This window comes from Pavona decussata, unplaced genomic scaffold, assembly GCF_977016875.1.
Source record: "Pavona decussata unplaced genomic scaffold, jaPavDecu1.1 SCAFFOLD_227, whole genome shotgun sequence".
NCBI classification, from domain to species: Eukaryota; Metazoa; Cnidaria; class Anthozoa; order Scleractinia; family Agariciidae; genus Pavona; species Pavona decussata.
The window spans coordinates 116505-137079 of NW_028145632.1; the positions used below are offsets into that span (position 1 = coordinate 116505).

General features: G+C 38.4%; 1 pseudogene across 1 annotated transcript in view; it reads left to right on the forward strand.

Annotated features, from left to right (window-relative positions):
* The first annotated feature begins 712 nt into the window (after positions 1 to 712).
* LOC146458841 (uncharacterized) overlaps positions 713 to 20575 on the forward strand; it is a 28074-nt pseudogene continuing 8211 nt past the window's right edge. Inside the window, exons 1-5 of the transcript XR_014858116.1 lie at positions 713 to 1092; positions 8037 to 8107; positions 19972 to 20055; positions 20152 to 20235; positions 20435 to 20497. The product of XR_014858116.1 is annotated as an uncharacterized LOC146458841 (transcript). The remainder of the gene's footprint in view (positions 1093 to 8036; positions 8108 to 19971; positions 20056 to 20151; positions 20236 to 20434; positions 20498 to 20575) is intronic.

Here is a 20575-nt window from a genome sequence, read left to right on the forward strand (position 1 = left end):
GTATTTTTGGAGCGGGAACGCCAAATAATCCTTCGTTGTTGTCATCTCTCCCCCAGTGTCTTCTCATTTATTTCTCCTCGCTCCAGTCGCGCTGCGCTGTGAGCGCATCATCTCGACTGACCAGAAAGGACAGGGCTGAATAACGTCTGCGCATGTGCAACATGTCATGAACAATCCAAATTTTTGGCGCCAAAATGATCTGTAGTTCGTTTTCATATTTGAAAACACAATGGAGAAGAGACGGGAGAAAATGTATTTTATTTTTGGACAGAATGTTAATGTGTTCTCCTTCTCCGTCGTAAACAATAATTAGTATTCTTATAAGTTGACGAAATAGTTTGCTGGACGAGAAATAACGTGAATTACGAGAATTTTGAAACACATAGGTACCGACTTTGGTAGCGAGGGAGCTGTTTTTATTGTGTTCAACAACCGTACTTCCCTTCCTGAGAGAAATTATGTTTTGTGATGCATCGTCGGCGAAATGAGAGATAAACAAAGTACCACTGGAGGTGAGTATTAGTCCTTTAATTTTAAATTTCAAGAATTTTAAATCGAAACGAACGCATCTTTTCGTGTCGGCGTTTATTTGCTGAAATGAATTTTTCAGCACGCTGCCGTACGACGTGAAAATTTCCATTTATATAAACCACCTCTTCCATGTACACCAGAAATGGACTGCTTGCAGTCTAGTGGCCGCACGCATCGGTCTCTGTCACGCAACTCTCGCCTCAGGGACTGCACAAAATCACGCGATTTCATGATCATTTTTATTGACCAATCAGATTGGAGAACGTGTCGATTAGCGCGGATGCTAAGGCATAGGGACGCCTTGTTGTTTTTCACTTGTCGCCATCTTGTTTGTATCTGAAGAAAGTTAAGATTGCGCGAAGATGTTGTTTGTCCCTGGTTCTCGAGTTTGCTGTGTAATTACTGGCGCTAGTCGTGGCTTTGGAAGATCCGTAGCTGTCGCTTTAGCGCGTCAGTGTGCTGATCATAAAACTGAGGGACATTTTATTCTGGTTTCACGTTCTGAGGAAGGACTGCGAGAAACGAGGGATAAAATCATCAAGATTTGCTCAGCCACCGAAGGTAAGCTTATATTGTAAGTTATATTACATCAGACTATTTCTGTACTTCCATACACGAAGAGATTGATTCCCATGAAAGATTCCACGTGTTCACGACAAAGTTCACTACTAAGTTTAGTGAAGTCGTCCACACTTGAATCGGTGGGACAATCTGTACCATTTGAAATATCTGACATGGTTGGTCGAGAGGAAGAAGAATGAAAACCAAAATAATGCTCTTAACCGAAAAAAAAAAAAAAAAAAAAAACATTGCAGCTGCAGGTTATAAGTGTCCAGTGAAAATAGAGCTTTCGTAAGATGGAGGACTGCTAGGGGGTGGGAGAAGGGGGTGGGAGGGGGGGGCGAGTGTTGACTTAGCAAATCGATGGCAGTTTTCTAACATCTATACTCTCTAATTAAAATCTGAACAAAAGGCCATTTTCATGATCGCATCATTTGACTACAACTACCAGAATTCATTTCGTTTTCCTTTTCAAATTCAAATTTTGTAATCCCTGAGTGGACAGCAAAGAACAATAGCTCTAATTAGCATGAGAAAACAAAAACCAGAAGGATTCTGGTAGTTGTAGTCAAATGACGTGATAGTGAAAATGTCCTATTGTATAATGCAACTAACCTGACACACGCTACTGGTGTACACAACCAAAAATCAAGGTTTATTTCATTTTTGTGAAATAATTCGAACTTGGATCAAATTGAGAATTTCCATAGATTTCAAGTTTCTAGACAACTTCTGGTTGGAGGAATGTGTTTTCATTGAAAGGTATTGTGAAAAGAGAAAATAACGTCGCAATGGTAAAAAATATGAGTATTTTGAAGGCCACACGTAGCATTTGCAGTCTGATTGGCACATTTTTGAATTTCTCGGCTTCAAGTAACAGAACACAAATCTAAGTGAAAAAAAACTTACGGGTTTTCATTGTCTTGAAAACTGTGTCTAAGAATTAAAAAATAAGTACATGTAAGTTATTAAGTAACGAACAGCAAGCTATTAAGGGGACTGATATTTTACCTTCATTGTAAGGAACAAGGTCAACTACATGTATGTCTTTTTTTAAGACTGGCTTTCCTAAATTTTTAGTCCTTACTGAGATGCAAATAAAAGACATTTCAAATGCTCACAAGCTGAGCTTCCATCCCTATATAGGGTATTGTTTTTAATAATATTTCAAATTTGGAGAGCTTGTCCTTAAATTGCAACATTGTTTTCAAGATACGATCAGACTGTGCTTTTGAGACTGAACATACATGTACAGTTCGGCATGCCTTAGTGCAGATTACAAAATTCTGAGTGTGCCAGAAGTGTGCATAACCTGTGCATGAGCTGTGCTTAAAGTGTGCTCAAATTTGTGCCAAACTCTTGTTGTGCCAAAACTGTGCCAAAGTTGAGCTTGTGAGTTTCGCTTTGTGGTTGTTCTTTTGCTGCTTTCACAGTGTGTTCATGTTGATAAGTTCTACAATGCTACATATTTACACTGATGAGACATTTTCAAAACCGTTTCATCTTCTTATCCTCGCAAGAAAACAACATCTTAAAATGAATAAGCGCTTGCAAGAAGACAATCCAAATTTTGTTTTATACATGTACAATAACGTGGAAAAAGTATGACCGGAAAAGGCTTTATTTTCAGTTGAGAAAGCACTTATGCATTACATTTGGCATTGCTTTCATTGTCTGTACTCTAAGAGACGATAGCTACAGTATGAGCCAATCAGCACACTGGAATTTTGACAGTTATTGTAAAATGATGCATGAATAAACACAAAAACATGAGACCAAAGCTTTTAAACTACTGTGGAATATATTTTTGTGCTCCAATTTTTTTTATCCATGGTTTCATTTTTAGTTTCCTTTGTTTTTGTACGCGGTAATTAATGTATGATAATGAGTATGAAACAAGGGAAAATAAAAAATAAACCAAGAATAAAATTGAATCACCACATATTCACTGCAAAATTGTAGCTACAGGGAAGGTCAGAAAAGGACATTTACAGTACCTGGTCTTCAAAATTGTATACTCCAAGGTTTTGCTTAAATTTCGTGAGACTCTTGATTTTTTAAGGGGCCATTTGGCACTGACTGTAATTAAAAACTCAGTTGAATGGGCCAATTGTTGCCCTTATTAATTTTCATTAGTAATCTGCCTGAATTAACCTTTAATGCTACACTTTACACTGTACTTATGGATAACTTAATTGTATGACAAGAAATAAAGCGTCGTTGCTCCCAACAACGAACCCTCTGTCTAGAGTAAGCAATAAACTCCCTTGGAACCTGTCCTATCTGTTGACATGTAGAGTGTCGTCTTGGACAATTCAAAGAGAAATATAAAACCATGCCTGCCCCCCTCCCCCCTCAATTTTGATTATTGAAAAAATAATTCATTTATCTGTGTATGTAAATCCATCATTGATTTTGGAGGGGATTTTGATTTTCTTTGATTTCTTACATTTCTTGATTTTCTAACATGTATATTATCCATCTGGGTATTTTCACTGGATGGCAGACACTAGTATGGATAGTGACTTGATCTCTCTGCAGATGAAGACTATATCATGTCACATGATCAGTACTTACAGTCAATCATACATGACAACCAACCAGTATTTTTGAAACTGAACTGAGTTTTGAAATTTACAAGTCAGTTTTGAACATCACCAGTGAGATTTCAGAGTTCCCATAGAAAATTCCCTTAGTTTATTGATGGTACTGTATAAAGCTTATTAATGAATTCTTCTTTACATTACAACCTCAAGTACATGTATTTCAAAATTGACATTAAATTTATTTCCAACTGAAAGTATTTTTGAATTATTTTTGTGGTTTCACTGCCAAGTTTTGAACACTCAATCATTGGTTTATACAGTTAATGCATCTTTTTTTGGAAAGATTTCAAGAGAAATCTTCCAGATTCCATTCAAATACCGGACATTACAAAGGAGAATTTGAATGTTCATTTCATTCTTTAAAATACTGGTCATGCGTGATGTAGATTGATTGAAAGCCAATCAGACTCAGACAGAATTTAGTGGTGAACTGAGTGAGAAGAGTTATGAGTACATTTGGCATCACAATGGCGAGGGTGAGAATGAGAAATATGGTACAATTGGTGCAAGTATATTACAACTGTAGCTCTCTTGAGTCATAAACAGTGTATGTCCCAGTTCAAAATTTCATTCATGAGTGTTAACATTTGCTTATGATAGTTGGTTTATTTTAATTAATGACAAGTAATTCTCAAATGATTGAGTGTTCAAAACTTAGCAGTGAAACCACAAGCCATCACTTGAGTTTTTAACATTTTATGACATCATTTTTATGGTCTATTAATTTTAACAAATAATTATTTCACAAGTGCATTGGATATGAGATGATTGATAATCATAATTATCATATCCAAAAAATGCCAGTGGAATAATAATATAATTGTTCTTATTATTGACTTTAATAATCAAGAATTACAGTCAAATCTCTCATAGCGACCACTTCTCGTAAGCGACCACCTCCCGTAAGCGACCACTTTGTAAACAACCGTTTTGTTTCTCAGATAAATACTGTTTCAAGAGCTCTCTCGTAAGCGACCGCCACTCAATTTCTTTAGAGACCGCGACTACTTTTTAGACCAGAAATTACACATATTCTTTTGTTTTCTGTTTCCGGTAAGCGACCACCCAACATAATCACGTATGATCTTTAGTACATGTAAATCATTACTTAGAAGTGACAAAAGTTCAATTTTTAATGATGCTACCCCGGACTGCTGACAGATAATAACAGTTTACAGACAGAAAAGATAGTCATAATTAGATCTGTAGGTAAACGGGACAGATCTGTTCCGAAATGTTATACAAAGTTTCATCAGAAGAATGAATAAATGTTAAAAAGTCAAATAAATTAGTTTCTATTTGCCTAATTTAACTGCTAAGGTAAAATTACGCTCATTTTGTTGATCTTTCCCGTAAGCGACCACCTCCCGTAAGCGACCACTTTGTCGTGCACCAAGGGTGGTCGCTTACGAGAGAGTTGACTGTATAGCTAGATCTTGCTGATTTTGCTTTGAAAGAACAACCAGATGTCAATTTGTGAACAGTAAGGAGTCAGTTACGTACGGTGGCCCACAAGTGCACTCTGAATTCCAAATGACAAGTGCTCCCAATTCTAAACCTCACTCCCAATTCTTTAAGTCCACTCCGAATTCTAAAAACTCACTCCAAATTCTTAAAACTCACTCCGAATTCTGAAAACTCACTCCGAATTCATAAAACGCACTCCGAATTCTTAAACCTCACTCCAAATTCTTAAAAGTCACTCCGAATTCTTAAACCTCACTCCGAATTCTTAAACCTCACTCCGAATTCTCAAACCTCACTCCGAATTCTTCAACCTCACTCCGAATTCCAAAAACTCACTCCGAATTCTGTTGAGCTAGAATCGCCAGGGACTAGGTTTTCGAAAATGTATCACGGGATATTAGCTACATTTTCAAGATGGCGGCGGCAAACTTGACACCATCACTAAAATGTGAAGTTTGCACAGCAACAGTGATGCTTTACAGCAAATTTTGTGCCACCTGTGGTGCTGAACTTGATGAAGAAACACTAGCACTGAAATATTTCAACGAAGGATACGATTACGAGGTTATTCTGTGCTTTTTGCTGAAATACCATTTTCCCGTGAGAGGAGTGAAACGATGTAAAGTATATGAAATAATTCATATATGAACTGCGGATATAGATGAAAGTGAGAAGTGATCATCGCAGTGAATTTTCCAATTTATGCAATTGCAAATTGGAAATTGGAAATTGGAAAATGGGAACTTGCTCCCAATGTGTGGCTTCATAGCTCAGTTGGTAGAGCATTTTTTTCAGGCTTCCAATTTCCAATTGCATAAATTGGAAAATTCACTGCGATGATCACTTCTCACTTTCATCTATATCCGCAGTTCATATATGAATTATTTCATATACTTTACATCGTTTCACTCCTCTCACGGGAAAATGGGAACCTACAATTGACCTTGCTCCCAATGTGTGGCTTCATAGCTCAGTTGGTAGAGCATCGCACCGGTAACGCGGAGGTCACGGGTTCGAATCCCGCTGAAGCCTGAATTTTTTTCAGGTTTCCAATTTCCAATTGCATAAATTGGAAAATTCACTGCGATGATCACTTCTCACTTTCATCTATATCCGCAGTTCATATATGAATTATTTCATATACTTTACATCGTTTCACTCCTCTCACGGGAAAATGGGAACCTACAATTGACCTTGCTCCCAATGTGTGGCTTCATAGCTCAGTTGGTAGAGCATCGCACCGGTAACGCGGAGGTCACGGGTTCGAATCCCGTTGAAGCCTGATTTTTTTTCAGGCTTCCAATTTCCAATTGCATAAATTGGAAAATTCACTGCGATGATCACTTCTCACTTTCATCTATATCCGCAGTTCATATATGAATTATTTCATATACTTTACATCGGAATAGAAATGAGCCTGCGAACGCTCAAGGATAGATTCAAGTCACTTGGCCTTCGACGACGGAAACTATTGGATTCAAATGACCAGGATGTCAGAGCTAGAATACAGGAGGAGTTACATGGGCCTGGCTGTCTGTCGGGTTACAGGAGCATGTGGCATACTTTGCGCCGTGAGGGTTATCAGGTGTTGAGGCAAGCAGTGGCGACCTGTTTACAAGAAATGGACCCTGAGGGGTGCGAAAGAAGACGAAGGCGGAAGCTCAAGAGAAGAGTTTACACTAATCCAGGACCGAACTACTGTTGGCATATTGATGGGTATGATAAATTGAAACCTGAAGGGTTCCCAGTCCATGGCTGTATTGACGGTTACGGGTTACTGTTTGTTCTATCCAATCTTAACCATATTACCCTTCGGCTGCAACCGCCAATACAGCCATGGACTGAGAACCCGTCAGGTTTCAATTTATCATACCCATCAATATGCCTACAGTATATACCACAATATGCCACATGCTCCTGTAGCCCGATAAACAGCCAGGCCCATGTAACTCCTCCTGTATTCTAACTCTGACATCCTGGTCATTTGAATTCAATAGTTTCCGTCGTCGAAGGCTAAGTGACTTGAATCTATCCTTGAGCGTTCGCAGGCTCATTTCTATTCCGTGGTATTTCAGCAAAAAGCACAGAATAACCTCGTAATCGTATCCTTCGTTGAAATATTTCAGTGCTAGTGTTTCTTCATCAAGTTCAGCACCACAGGTGGCACAAAATTTGCTGTAAAGCATCACTGTTGCTGTGCAAACTTCACATTTTAGTGATGGTGTCAAGTTTGCCGCCGCCATCTTGAAAATGTAGCTAATATCCCGTGATACATTTCAAAAACCTAGTCCCTGGTGATTCTAGCTCAACAGAATTCGGTGTGAGTTTTTAGAATTCGGAGTGAGGTTGAAGAATTCGGAGTGAGTTTTTAGAATTCGGAGTGAGGTTTAAGAATTTGGAGTGAGTTTTAAGAATTTGGAGTGACTTTTTAGAATTCGGAGTGAGTTTTTAGAATTCAGAGTGAGATTTTAGAATTCGGAGTGGGTTTTAAGAATTCGGAGTTTTTAGAATTCGGACTGGACTTAAAGAATTGGGAGTGAGGTTTAGAATTGGGAGTGTCATTTGGAATTCGGAGTGCACTTGTGGGCCACCGTAGTTACGAGTACAGTGTACATTAATTTTGGCATCATAATGGCGAGGGTGAGATGAGAAATACAAGTAGCTGTCTTGAGTCAATACTGAGTCATATACTGCACAGTGTACATGTATCTACCAGTTCAAAGTTTCATTCATGTCCGTGTTAAGATTTGTTTATGATAATGACGCGTTAATTAATGAGAAGTAATTCTCAAATGATTGAGGACTTTGTTTCTCCCCACCTAAATGAGGAAATTAAGATGTGTCTTCATTTAAGCTACATTTTTGTTTCAGTTCATGTTATTGTTGCCAGTCTTGGTGAGATGAAGACATTGGAAGAAACTGTAAATAATGCCTTCAGTAAGGTAATTGAATTATAAATACATTTATACTCTTCATTCTTTCAAATCTTACTTGTAAATAATTATCTTTTATTATTACACGTACATTGCTTAAGCTCAGGGCATACATACATGTACAGTATATATAATGGTAAACCAATAATTATCTTTTAAATTAATTTCTGTCGGAGGTACAGGCTAGAAAAGAAAATACAATCAACTCCCTTTATTGCAGACACCATCTGGGACCTCGTGTTAGTATCCTTAACAGCAAGACTCTGTAATAGCGGGAATTTTAATATTTCAGTAAAATGTCTACAATTTATTTTTTTCCGGGGATTTAGCTGCTGTCTGTATTGTCAGGGTGTCTGCAATAGTGAGGTGCCCACAAGGTGAGAGTTGACTGTATGTTACATGTTCAGCGACAAATTGTACAATGAGTTTTACATGTAACTGCACCTTATGTGGTGATTGTACATGCTTGGGAAACAATATAATTTTGACAGATGAAATCACACTCAGATCCTACATTGTAAAGCACCATATCACAGTCCAAGTTTAAGTTTACTCATAAATTCCAAAAGTTATATTAGCGAAAAAGAGAGACTGGCCTACAGGAAGTGAGAGCTAATCTTAAGGCGGGCCACACTTACAGTACAACTGTTTAAGGATAAAATTACTGTTATAATTACAGTTATTATAATCAAAGACAGAAATAGAATTAAGTGGAGGTAGAGAAATCACAAGTAAGACACACACACACAAAAAAAGGAAGAAAATTAACGAGTTGCAACTAATTGACCTATTTTCTGCACTATAATAGGCGTTTCAGTCCATACACACTGTACATGCAGAGTTCATTTCAGGAAGAATATTTTCAGGTCTGAATTTGGGGGTTCTTTTGAGGGCACTAATTACAGATGAGTGTACAAGTTTGTATGTCTGGAATATTAAAGTTCAATTATTAGAAGGCTTTAGTCATAACCACTAGAACCCATAACTTTATATAGTGCAATTGTTAGCTCACTTTAAGTTGTTAAAGCTCAGATTTGCTGGTCAGTGTTTTTTATGTGGCCTTCAATGGGTGGTAACTTGTTACATGAAGGCTTTTTTTGGTCCAGTTACAGCCCTTAATTCGTTCAGAAAACATTGCCCCCAGATTTTATTTTGGCTTAATTTACGCACTTCATTTTGAGTAAAAATTCATGATTAAGGCAAGTGTTCAATTCCATTTTTATCCCCACACAGCAGGAGATGAAAGATTAGAGCAACTGTCATCAGCTGAGGGAATTTAAGGGCACATACCAAAAACCTGGCCAATCTGATCAGCGAAAAGAACGAAAAGCAAGCTAAACATATCTGTAATGTTTGCTGGTTTTATCAACAGAGTTGGTATTATTTTTTTTTTCTAAAGAAATTTGAGTGCTGATGTTTAGAGCATTAAGAGCGGCTGCCTGTAAGAATCGAGAACTGCATTTCAGCGACCACTTGGTCGAATTTCTGATATTTCGTCTGAAGATACCCTTGGATTAACTGTTTTCGAAAATCATATTTTAAAGTTCCAAGGTATTTTATTTTTTGAGAAAATTGCAAGAGTTTGAAATGCGGCCTAGGTGCGGTCACGGGCCGATGAAAACCACGAAAATTTAAGTCAAAGGACGAAGCCCCGTTCACGGTGTAAAATAACCCAATGAACTTGAAACTTTACACAAACCTAGACCAACCATCTCACTAGAGAATTAATACAACAAACATGCCAGAATCGCTGGCTGCTTTCTAAAGCATGCAGATTTGTGTACGCTACTCAAAATGGCCTTGAAACTAATGCCTATTTTCATTGAAGTAAAAGTGTTTCTGGTATGTAATTTTCTCTAAATTAAATCTCATATATCGAAAGACAAAGAAAGGAACTTTATTTGTACCAAGTTTCAAGCTCTGATTCAAACTCTTTCCCACTCAAGGAAGATCGAATATGCGTGCGATACTTGCGGCTCGCAATTCACGTCACGAATTATGAGATCACAACCGATTCACAAACACTTGACATCTGGAGTCCGTGAATGTTTCCAAACATCACATATTGGGCCCTAAAACTAATCAGACGGACTGAAGACAGCCATTCAATGTTTTTCGATCTTTCCTACTCTGCTCTAAAATAATATAGTTATTCCGGTCAATTAGCCTACGAAACATGTGCAACAAATTTGCATACCATTTCGATGTCGCAGGAAAAAGTAGTGCAAATCATACTTTACGGCTCCTTTTTCTTCTTAAATGAATTAGTCGATCAGTAAACTGGAGAAACGCGTGGGACTTTGTTCCTGTTGTGTTGTTTTGAGTGTTCGTGTTTAGCAGCGACGGCTCAATTCAATAAGCCAGTGAGACACTGATCAACTGTAACTCGATATTCCCTTGGGTGATGTGGGTAACGCGCACGTGATCCTGGCCAGGCATTTCGTTATGGAATCCTGCGCGTACAAGCTAGGGCGCTTTAAGGAACTGTAAATAGTGAAAAGTACTGCTTGTGGGCCAAGCTACGACTACCCTGGTGATGAAAACCTTGTCAAGCTAAAAGACTGTACAACAGATGCGAGAGCCCATCTTGTCAGCTTTGATTTTTTTTTTTCGCGAAAAAAATTCAAGTATTAGTGTCATTTCGTTTTTTAACTTCAATTATACATACCCTGAAACGTCGATTTTTTTCGCGAAAAAAAAAAAAGAAAGAAAGAAACATCCATAACCGCCATCCTGACAATTAAAAGTATGAAATCTGTATATTTGAGAGCATAGTAGTGAGTTCCCCACCGACCACCAACCCGACCTCCCCCCTTCCCCCTAGCTACAAGCCTCAATAATATTGTGGTTATTGTTTACTTTCCTAGACCGTTTTCTCGCTGTTCCTGCCAGTTTCTTTCAACTCTATGAAAAATATAATAGCATGAAATCTGAAATTGGAAAATGAATAGGCGAAATACGGCCCTCACCCGCACGTGCTAGTGATAAGGTAGTAACGGCCCTCACCCGCTTGCGCTAGCAATAAGTTAGTTTTCGTGGCCATCACCAGACAGACCAAGGCTGGCAAGATTCCTATCTTCTCGAAAATTGAAAGAAATCGGCAGGAACAACGAAAAAACCGGTTTGGGAAAGTAAACAATAACCACAATTGACGCTTATCGCCAGAGGGGATGGGGGTGGGGGAGGTCGCGTTGGTTGGTGGGGAATTCACTACTCTGATACCCTCTTGAGACTACTCTGATACCCTCAAATTTTATATTATTAATTGTGGGGATGGTGGTTATGGATAGACTTTTTTCGCAAAAAATCCACGTTCCGGTATCTGCATTACTGTAAGTAAAAAAAAAACAAAAAAAAAAAAAACTGACACTAATACTTGAACGTCGATTTTTTTCGCGGAAAAAACAAAGGCTGGAAAGGTGGGCTCTCAGATCTCTTGAACAGTCCTTAAGCTCGTCAAGGTCATCATCACCAGGGTAGTCGTAGCTTGGCCCAGAAGCACTACTTTTCTAAAAGCGCCCTGAACGCACAAGTGCCTGGTCAGGATCACGTGCGCGTTACCCACATCACCGAAGGGAATATCGAGTTACCGGGGCATATGGTAAAACATGGACTGGAGTTGAGTGGACTGGATTTGTAAAACATGGACTGGATTAGTAAAAGGTGGATTAGTAAAAGGTGGATTAGTAAAAGGTGGATTGGTAAAAGGTGGATTAGTAAAAGGTGGATTAGTAAAAGGTGGATTGGTAAAAGGTGGATTAGTAAAAGGTGGATTGGTAAAAGGTGGATTGGTAAAAGGTGGATAAAAGGTGGATTGGTAAAAGGTGGATTGGTAAAACAATAAATGAAACAATAAACTTTATTTTGTTTGCAGATCCTTTTCGTTCTCTTTTTATCTTGATTATCCATACAGTGATCCGATCAAACAATGTCAATGGTATACATTCCAAATAATTCATTCTTTACTTTTACTATTAATTCACTTCAACATTAACTGTAACGAAATCATAATAAGCAATAATTCCCTAGTTTTCTTTGTATTGTATCAGAACGTAAATGTAATATTTCCGCATTAGTTCAACGACAACAACAACAACAAAAAAAGAAACGCTGTCTTAACACTGTTGAATCAACAAAAGTTTTACAATAATGTCCAAACGTTCGGCCTAGTAACGAAACAACAGAACTGAGACTGGGAGATGTTGTTTAGTTATTACCATTTTATAACATTTGAATTTATCAGCTTTTTTCATGAAATGGTTTCGAATTTATTTTTTGATGGCGTGACAGTGAAAACCACTGATACATGCATCCGTAAATAGTACGGCTGGAATGAATGTTTTGACCTTTGACCAATTTAATTTGGCATAATTTAAATTTTGGCGCGAAAGCTTCACGGCGCGCTCGTGATCGAGACGGCGGCTTTCAAGCTTCCATCTCTTTCTATTAAAAAGCGAAGACGGCAGTTTTCTTTGCCAGAGTTTAGATGGAATACAGTATGCATAAAGGAAGAGATAGGGAGTGGCACATTTGGATCTGTTTATTTGGCGAAATGCACCGACGAGGAGCATTGTGTTGTCATCAAAAAACTCAAAGGGGAAGCGGCAGATGCTAAACGAAGTTTCGAAAAAGAAGCTGCTATATTGCATAGCGTGAAAGGCCACCGAAACATCTCCTGTTTTTTAAAGTTTTGCCAGGAGCCCCACGCAATCATGATGGAGCATTCGTGCTTCGACTTCGGTCCCCTTGGCGTTGAGAAAAAAGTGTCCACGCGCCGTCCGACCTCGTGCCATTTCTTCTTCCACAGCACAAGGCTATGGCTTTCACCAGACTTGGCGTTTCTATTTAGTTTTTTTTTCTAAATTAAACATCCCGACACGGTAACTATTAGTAGTATAGGTAACTATTGCTGAAAAAAAAAAAGATGTTTCAACAAAAATCGCGAAATTTTGCATGTAGGTACCGTCTTTTTTCATTCTTTAGCTGAAGAGTGTAACGGGTTTGTTTTATTTAATTTTCAATTATGTGTAGAAAAATAAGGGGAGCGTCACAAACATAATTATTAGTCGCACTAGAACGATTAGTATATCAAACAAATTCTACACTTGAGAAAATTAGGTTTGGCGAAGTAACCGGCGTCACGTTTACATTTCCTATGACATCATTACATTGAGTAAGCAGTTTGGTGTAAATTTTAGCGTCTCCGTCATAGAATAAGAAAAAACATAGGCGAGGTTTAGTCTGACGGAAACTAACGCGCGCGGTTTATTAGATTGGATCATAGTCGTTATCGAGATATATATGTAAATATTAAGCAAGTAATGAACAACGTTTGTTAAAAGCGTTTCTATCACAGGTTTTTTTTTGCGCCTGCAAGAGGTTACGATTACGATCTTAAAAAAAATTGATGCAAAAAAAATCGCACTAACTTTAGTTCACAGCTACTAAGCTGACGAGTATAACGGTTTTTTAGATCACCTGTCGAATCAGGGGGGCATCATGATGTATTAGGTTTTTCATCATCTTGTATTAGGTTTAGCGAGGTGACCAGCGTCACATTTACATTTATTGTTGCTGTTGTTTCGTTACTAGGCCGAACGTTTGGACATTACTGTAAAACTTTTGTTGATTCAACAGTGTTAAAACAGCGTTTCTTTTTTTGTTGTTGTTGTTGTCGTTGAACTAATGCGGAAATATTACATTTACGTTCTGATACAATATAAAGAAAACTAGGGAATTATTGCTTATTATGATTTCGTTACAGTTAATGTTGAAGTGAATTAATAGTAAAAGTAAAGAATGAATTATTTGGAATGTATACCATTGACATTGTTTGATCGGATCACTGTATGGATAATCAAGATTAAAAGAGAACGAAAAGGATCTGCAAACAAAATAAAGTTTATTGTTTCATTTATTGTTTTACCAATCCACCTTTTACTAATCCACCTATTACTAATCCACCTTTTACTAATCCACCTTTTACTAATCCACCTTTTACTAATCCACCTTTTACTAATCCACCTTTTACTAATCCACCTTTTACTAATCCACCTTTTACCAATCCACCTTTTACTAATCCAGTCCATGTTTTACAAATCCAGTCCACTCCACTCCAGTCCTTGTTTTACCATATGCCGAGTTACAGTTGATCAGTGTCACACTGGCTTGTTGATTTGAGCCGTCGCTGCTAAACACAAACTCTCAAAACAACACGTCAGTAACAAAGTCACACGCTTTTCTCCAGTTTACTGATCGACTTGTTCATTTTATAAGAGGACAAAGGAGCTGTAAAGTATGATCATGATTTGCACTACTTTTTCCTGCGACATCGAAATGGTATGCAAATTTGTTGCACGTGTTTCGTAGGCTAACTGACCGGAATAACTGTATTATTTTAGAGCAGAGTAGGAAAGAAATCTCGGATCGAAAAACATTGAATGGCTGTCTTCAGTCCGTCTGATTAGTTTTAGGGCTCAATATGTGATGTTTGGAAACATTCACGGGCCCCAGATGTCAAGTGTTTGTGAATCGGTTCTGATCTCATAATTCGTGACGTGAATTGCGAGCCGCAAGTATCGCACGCATATTCGATCTTCCTTGAGTGGGAAAAAGTTTGAATCAGAGCTTGAAACTTGGTGCAAATAAAGTTCTTTTCATCATCTTTCGATACATGAGATTTAATTTAGAGAAAATGACATACCAGAAACACTTTTATTTCAATGAAAACAGGCAGCCGCTCTTAAGAGCTGTAAGAATCGAGAACTGCATTTCAGCGACCACTTGGTCGAATTTCTGATATTTTGTCTGAAGATACCCTTGGATTAACTATTTTCGAAAATCATATTTTAAAGTTCCAAGGTATTTTATTTTTTAAGAAGATTGCAAGAGTGTGAAATGCGGCCTAGGTGCGGTCACGGGCCGATGAAAACCGCGAAAATTTAGGTCAAAGGACGAAGCCCCATTCAAGGTGTAAAATAACCCAATGAACTTGAAACTTTACACAAACCTAAACCAACCATCTCACAAGAGAATTAATACAACAAACATGCCAAATTCGCTGGCTGCTTTCTAAAGCATGCAGATTTGTGTACGCTACTCAAAATGGCCTTGAAACTAATGCTTATTTTCATTGAAATAAAAGTGTTTCTGGTATGTCATTTTCTCTAAATTAAATCTCATATATCGAAAGATGAAGAAAAGAACTTTATTTGCACCAAGTTTCAAGCTCTGATTCAAACTCTTTCCCACTCAAGGAAGATCGAATATGCGTGCGATACTTGCGGCTCGCAATTCACGTCACGAATTATGAGATCAGAACCGATTCACAAACACTTGACATCTGGGGCCCGTGAATGTTTCCAAACATCACATATTGGGCCCTAAAACTAATCAGACGGACTGAAGACAGCCATTCAATGTTTTTCGATCCGAGATTTCTTTCCTACTCTGCTCTAAAATAATACAGTTATTCCGGTCAGTTAGCCTACGAAACACGTGCAACAAATTTGCATACCATTTCGATGTTGCAGGAAAAAGTAGTGCAAATCATACTTTACAGCTCCTTTATCTTCTTAAATGAAGTAGTCGATCAGTACACTGGAGAAAAGCGTGTGACTTTGTTCCTGTCGTGTTGTTTTGAGTGTTCGTGTTTAGCAGCGACGGCTCAATTCAATAAGCCAGTGTGACACTGATCAACTGTAACTCGATATTCCTTTCGGTGATGTGGGTAACGCGCACGTGATCCTGGCCAGGCATTTGGGTATGGAATCATGCGCGTACAAGCTAGGACGCTTTTAGGAACTGTAAATAGTGAAAAGTACTGCTTGTGGGCCAGGCTATGACTACCCTGGTGATGAAAACCTTGTCAAGCTAAAAGACTGTACAACAGATGCGAGAGCCCATCTTGCCAGCTTTGATTTTGTTTTTTCGCGAAAAAAAATTCAAGTATTAGTATCATTTCGTTTTTTAACTTCAATTATACATACCCTGGAACGTCGATTTTTTCGCGAAAAAAAAAAGGGAAAAGAGAGAAACATCCATAACCGCCATCCTTACAATTAAAAGTATGAAATCTGTATATTTGAGAGCATAGTAGTGAGTTCCCCACCGACCACCAACCCGACCTCCCCCCTTCCCCCTAGCTACAAGCGTCAATAATATTGTGGTTATTGTTTACTTTCCTAGACCGTTTTCTCGCGGTTCCTGCCAGTTTCTTTCAACTCTGTGAAAAAATAATAGCATGAAATCTGAAATTGGAAAATGAATAGGCGAAATACGGCCCTCACCCGCACGTCCTAGTAATAAGGTAGTAACAGCCCTCACCCGCTTGCGCGAGCAATAAGTTAGTTTTCGTGGCCATCACCAGACAGACCAAGGCTGGCAAGATTCCTATCCTCTCGAAAATTGAAAGAAACCGGCAGGAACAACGATAAAACCGGTTTGGGAAAGTAAACAATAACCACAATTGACGCTTATCGCCAGAGGGGATGGAGGTGGGGGAGGTCGCGTTGGTCGGTGGGGAATTCACTACTCCGATATCCTCAAAGTTGATACCCCCAGACTACTCTGATACCCTCAAATTTTATATTATTAATTGTGGGGATGGTGGTTATGGATAGATTTTTTTCGCAAAAACTCCACATTCCGGGATCTGCATTACTGTTAGTAAAAAAAAAAAACCTGACACTAATACTTGAACGTCGATTTTTTTCGCGGAAAAAACAAAGGCTGGAAAGGTCTCTCTCTGGAAAGATCTCTTGAACAGTCCTTAAGCTCGTCAAGGTCATCATCACCAGGGTAGTCGTAGCTTGGCCCACAAGCTCTACTTTTCTAAAAGCGCCCTGAACGCACAAGTGACTGGCCAGGATCACGTGCGCGTTACCCACATCACCGAACTGAGGTAATATCGAGTTACAGTTGATCAGTGTCACACTGGCTTATTGATTTGAGCCGTCGCTGCTAAACACGAACACTCAAAACAACACGACAGGAACAAAGTCACACGCTTTTCTCCAGTTTACTGATCGACTTCTTCATTTAAGAAGATAAATTAGCTGTAAAGTATGATTTGCACTACTTTTTCCTGCGACATCGAAATGGTATGCAAATTTGTTGCACGTGTTTCGTAGGCTAATTGACCGGAATAACTATATTACTTTAGAGCAGAGTAGGAAAGATCAAAAAACATTGAATGGCTGTCTTCAGTCTGTCTGATTAGTTTTAGGACCCAATATGTGATGTTTGGAAACATTCACGGGCTCCAGATGTCAAGTGTTTGTGAATCGGTTGTGATCTCATAATTCGTGACGTGAATTGCGAGCCGCAAGTATCGCACGCATATTCGATCTTCATTGAGTGGGAAAGAGTTTGAATCAGAGCTTGAAACTTGGTGCAAATAAAGTTCTTTTCTTCGTCTTTCGATATATGAGATTTAATTTAGAGAAAATGACATACCAGAAACACTTTTATTTCAATGAAAATAAGCATTAGTTTCAAGGTCATTTTGAGTAGCGTACACAAATCTGCATGCTTTAGAAAGCAGCCAGCGAGTTTGGAATGTTTATTGTATTAATTTTCTTGCGAGATGGTTGGTTTAGGTTTGTGTAAAGTTTCAAGTTCATTGGGTTATTTTACACCTTGAACGCGGCCTCGTCCTTTGACCTAAATTTTCGCGGTTCTCATCGGCCCGTGACCGCACCTAGGCCGCATTTTAAACTCTTGCAATTTTCTCAAAAAATAAAATACCTTGGAACTTTAAAATATGATTTTCGAAAATAGTTAATCCAAGGGTATCTTCAAACGAAATATGAGAAATTCGACCAAGTGGTCGCTGAAATGCAGTTCTCGATTCTTACAGGCAGCCGCTCTTAATTAGCCCTTTGTCGGCATCCAATCTTGAAATATCACCACTTAAATTGAGCTTAATGGTGGCCAAATTACCAAGTTTAGTTATCAACTCTGTTGATACACCAAACGTTTGTTTCCACTCCCCACCAACACGGTTACCACAGTTTCTTTACATTAAACCACCCACTTCCCCCCTCCCACCTCTTCCCTATCTAAATGCACTTTAGATTGGTTACTGGTACATGTATATGCCTCAAGTTAGTAGATTTGTTACACAAGATTAGCCTGCAAAATGACATGGAATATCACTTGATACTTAGCTGACGAGGCTGCAGTCACTGAGTTCGCTGAAATCAGGGGATATTCCAAAAGACTGAGCAGGATAACTGTTTAATTATTCAACACATTGAGACCAAAGAGCTCTCAGTTTTATTGCAGAAGAGTTTGGGATTATCTTGACTTTGCCATTTTTCTCCACCCAACAACTAATTGCATTTAGTATAAATCTACTAGTGTTCCATTACGAATGCCAACCTTTGATTGCCTACACTACTCGCTATCTATTCTGTGATAGATAGTGAGTAGCGGTTGTCAACAAAATGGCGACTGCTTCTTCGCGTTTCGAAGTGTCTGCGATGAGGAAATAGATAATTCACTTGCTTACAGTAGTTTGGACCGACTAGTAGATTTTATACTAAAACAATTCCCTGGTGAAAATCTTTTTAAGATCCTTGAGGATCTTTAAAAGATCTTGAGGATCTTTTGTGGATCTTTTTGAGATTCTTGATTTATATCCTCAAAGATCTTGTAGGATCTTGTAAGAACCTTGAAGTCCCTACAAAGAACCTTGGGGATCCTGCAAGACCTTTGCAGATTATGATTATGTATAAATGAAATAGGCTTAAAATAAACATAAAACAAGGATAATTTAATAGGAAAAAATGGAAAATGGTACAAAAATACCTTTAAAACAGGTTTAAAATAGGGCATTGAATGTATGTCATGCAAGTTAAAGATATAGGGTTAAATTAGGACTCTGCTGGTTTATAGATTCAGAAATAAAATAGCTGTAAACTACATGTAGGTTGAAAATAGGTGACGGTTTAAACAGCACATCCATGTTCTAAGCCTAGAATTATCATAGTTCATGTGTTTTAATTAGTTGTAGCATAGTGAAATAGTTTTTATGAATCCACCGCTGACCATTTACAACAGTTCAGAGCTGATAAATTGCGCACTTAGTTTCCAAAAGTGAAGCTTCTACGTTGATAGAATTAATTCAACTTTGCCCCGAAATGTTGCAACACGTCGAAAGGTTTTCGCGCCCTTTTTGTTTATTGCATGTGATTGACAAATGTTCCCTTTCCTTTACCCTTTTTTTTTTGTTCAGATTCTCAATTATGTGTCGTAGGGTTTAACTATTATTGTACTCGGGCTTGCTGGATATGAGCTGAAGGATTATTCATCAGTTGGTCATTGGTTATCTGTCATAACATATCCAGCGCGCCCTCGTTAAATAATTGTTACATATTGTTGTTTTACACCTCTGTGTGTTAGCTCCAGGCCATTTTTCAGGCCCCAGTTGTTCAAAGGTCGGATAACTTTATCCGCTGGATAGGCAATCTTCAGCGTCTAAAATATACTTCACGTTAAATGTTGTCCAAGGTTTTTGTACACTCCCCAACTAAGCTGTGGTTAGAGTGTGCATATGAGCTTGTTTACAACGAAATACTGAAATCTTTGCACTGATCGAAACTGTCGCATAGTGACTTATCCACTGAATAAAGTTATCCGCCCTTTGAACAACTGGGGCCAGAACTCCAACAGCGAAAGGATAAAAGCACAACGAGAGCGAGATAACTTTAAAGCGAAAACTCAGGAGGTAAATTTCGTTCATCTAATCTTTTCTTTTTTTTTGGGGGGGGGGGGGGTGGGGGGGGGGCTTTGGTATTGTTGACGTGGAAGGCAATTGACTGAAAACTAAAATTGTTTGTTTGTTAACTTTGTTTTCTTAATTCCCAAAGCTCCTTCGCATTGTAAGAGAGCTGGCGTTTGTTATCGACGACATGCAATCCCGCGAGCAGAAGAAACTCCCTAAACAATCGCAGGTTTGTCGCGTAAAAATAATTCACGTTATGTTTTCATCGATTTTCTCGAGGAAAAAACAGTTACCCTTTAAACTGTTCCGCCTTTTATATTTTCAGGTAATCAGCAGGTTGCAAGAAGAGCTTTCGTTCACAAAAGCCAACCTGGGTCAAACACTGCTTCTTAAAGTGAATGATGAGTTGGTAAGTCCCAATTTTATTCTGTCCTTCCCAAGTTTCTGGCAAATCCCGGAATTTAGATGCCAAAACCTGGCATTTCTCGCCAATTCGCGGAACAAAGTATTTACTGACATCCCCGAAACAGTCTCTATTAGAGGTGCCACCCCTCGTAACTGATGTTCAGGTTTTTGCTGACTGATATAATTGTATGAATCAATCACAGGAAATAGTAAGCAAGGGAAGTGGAAGCACAACAAAGACTGAAAGTAACACTTTTCTCGCAATGGTCTATGCTTGGTTCTTTATTTGATTAGGACGATTCGTCTATAGATATAGAATAACAAGAATACGTCAATCAGGAATA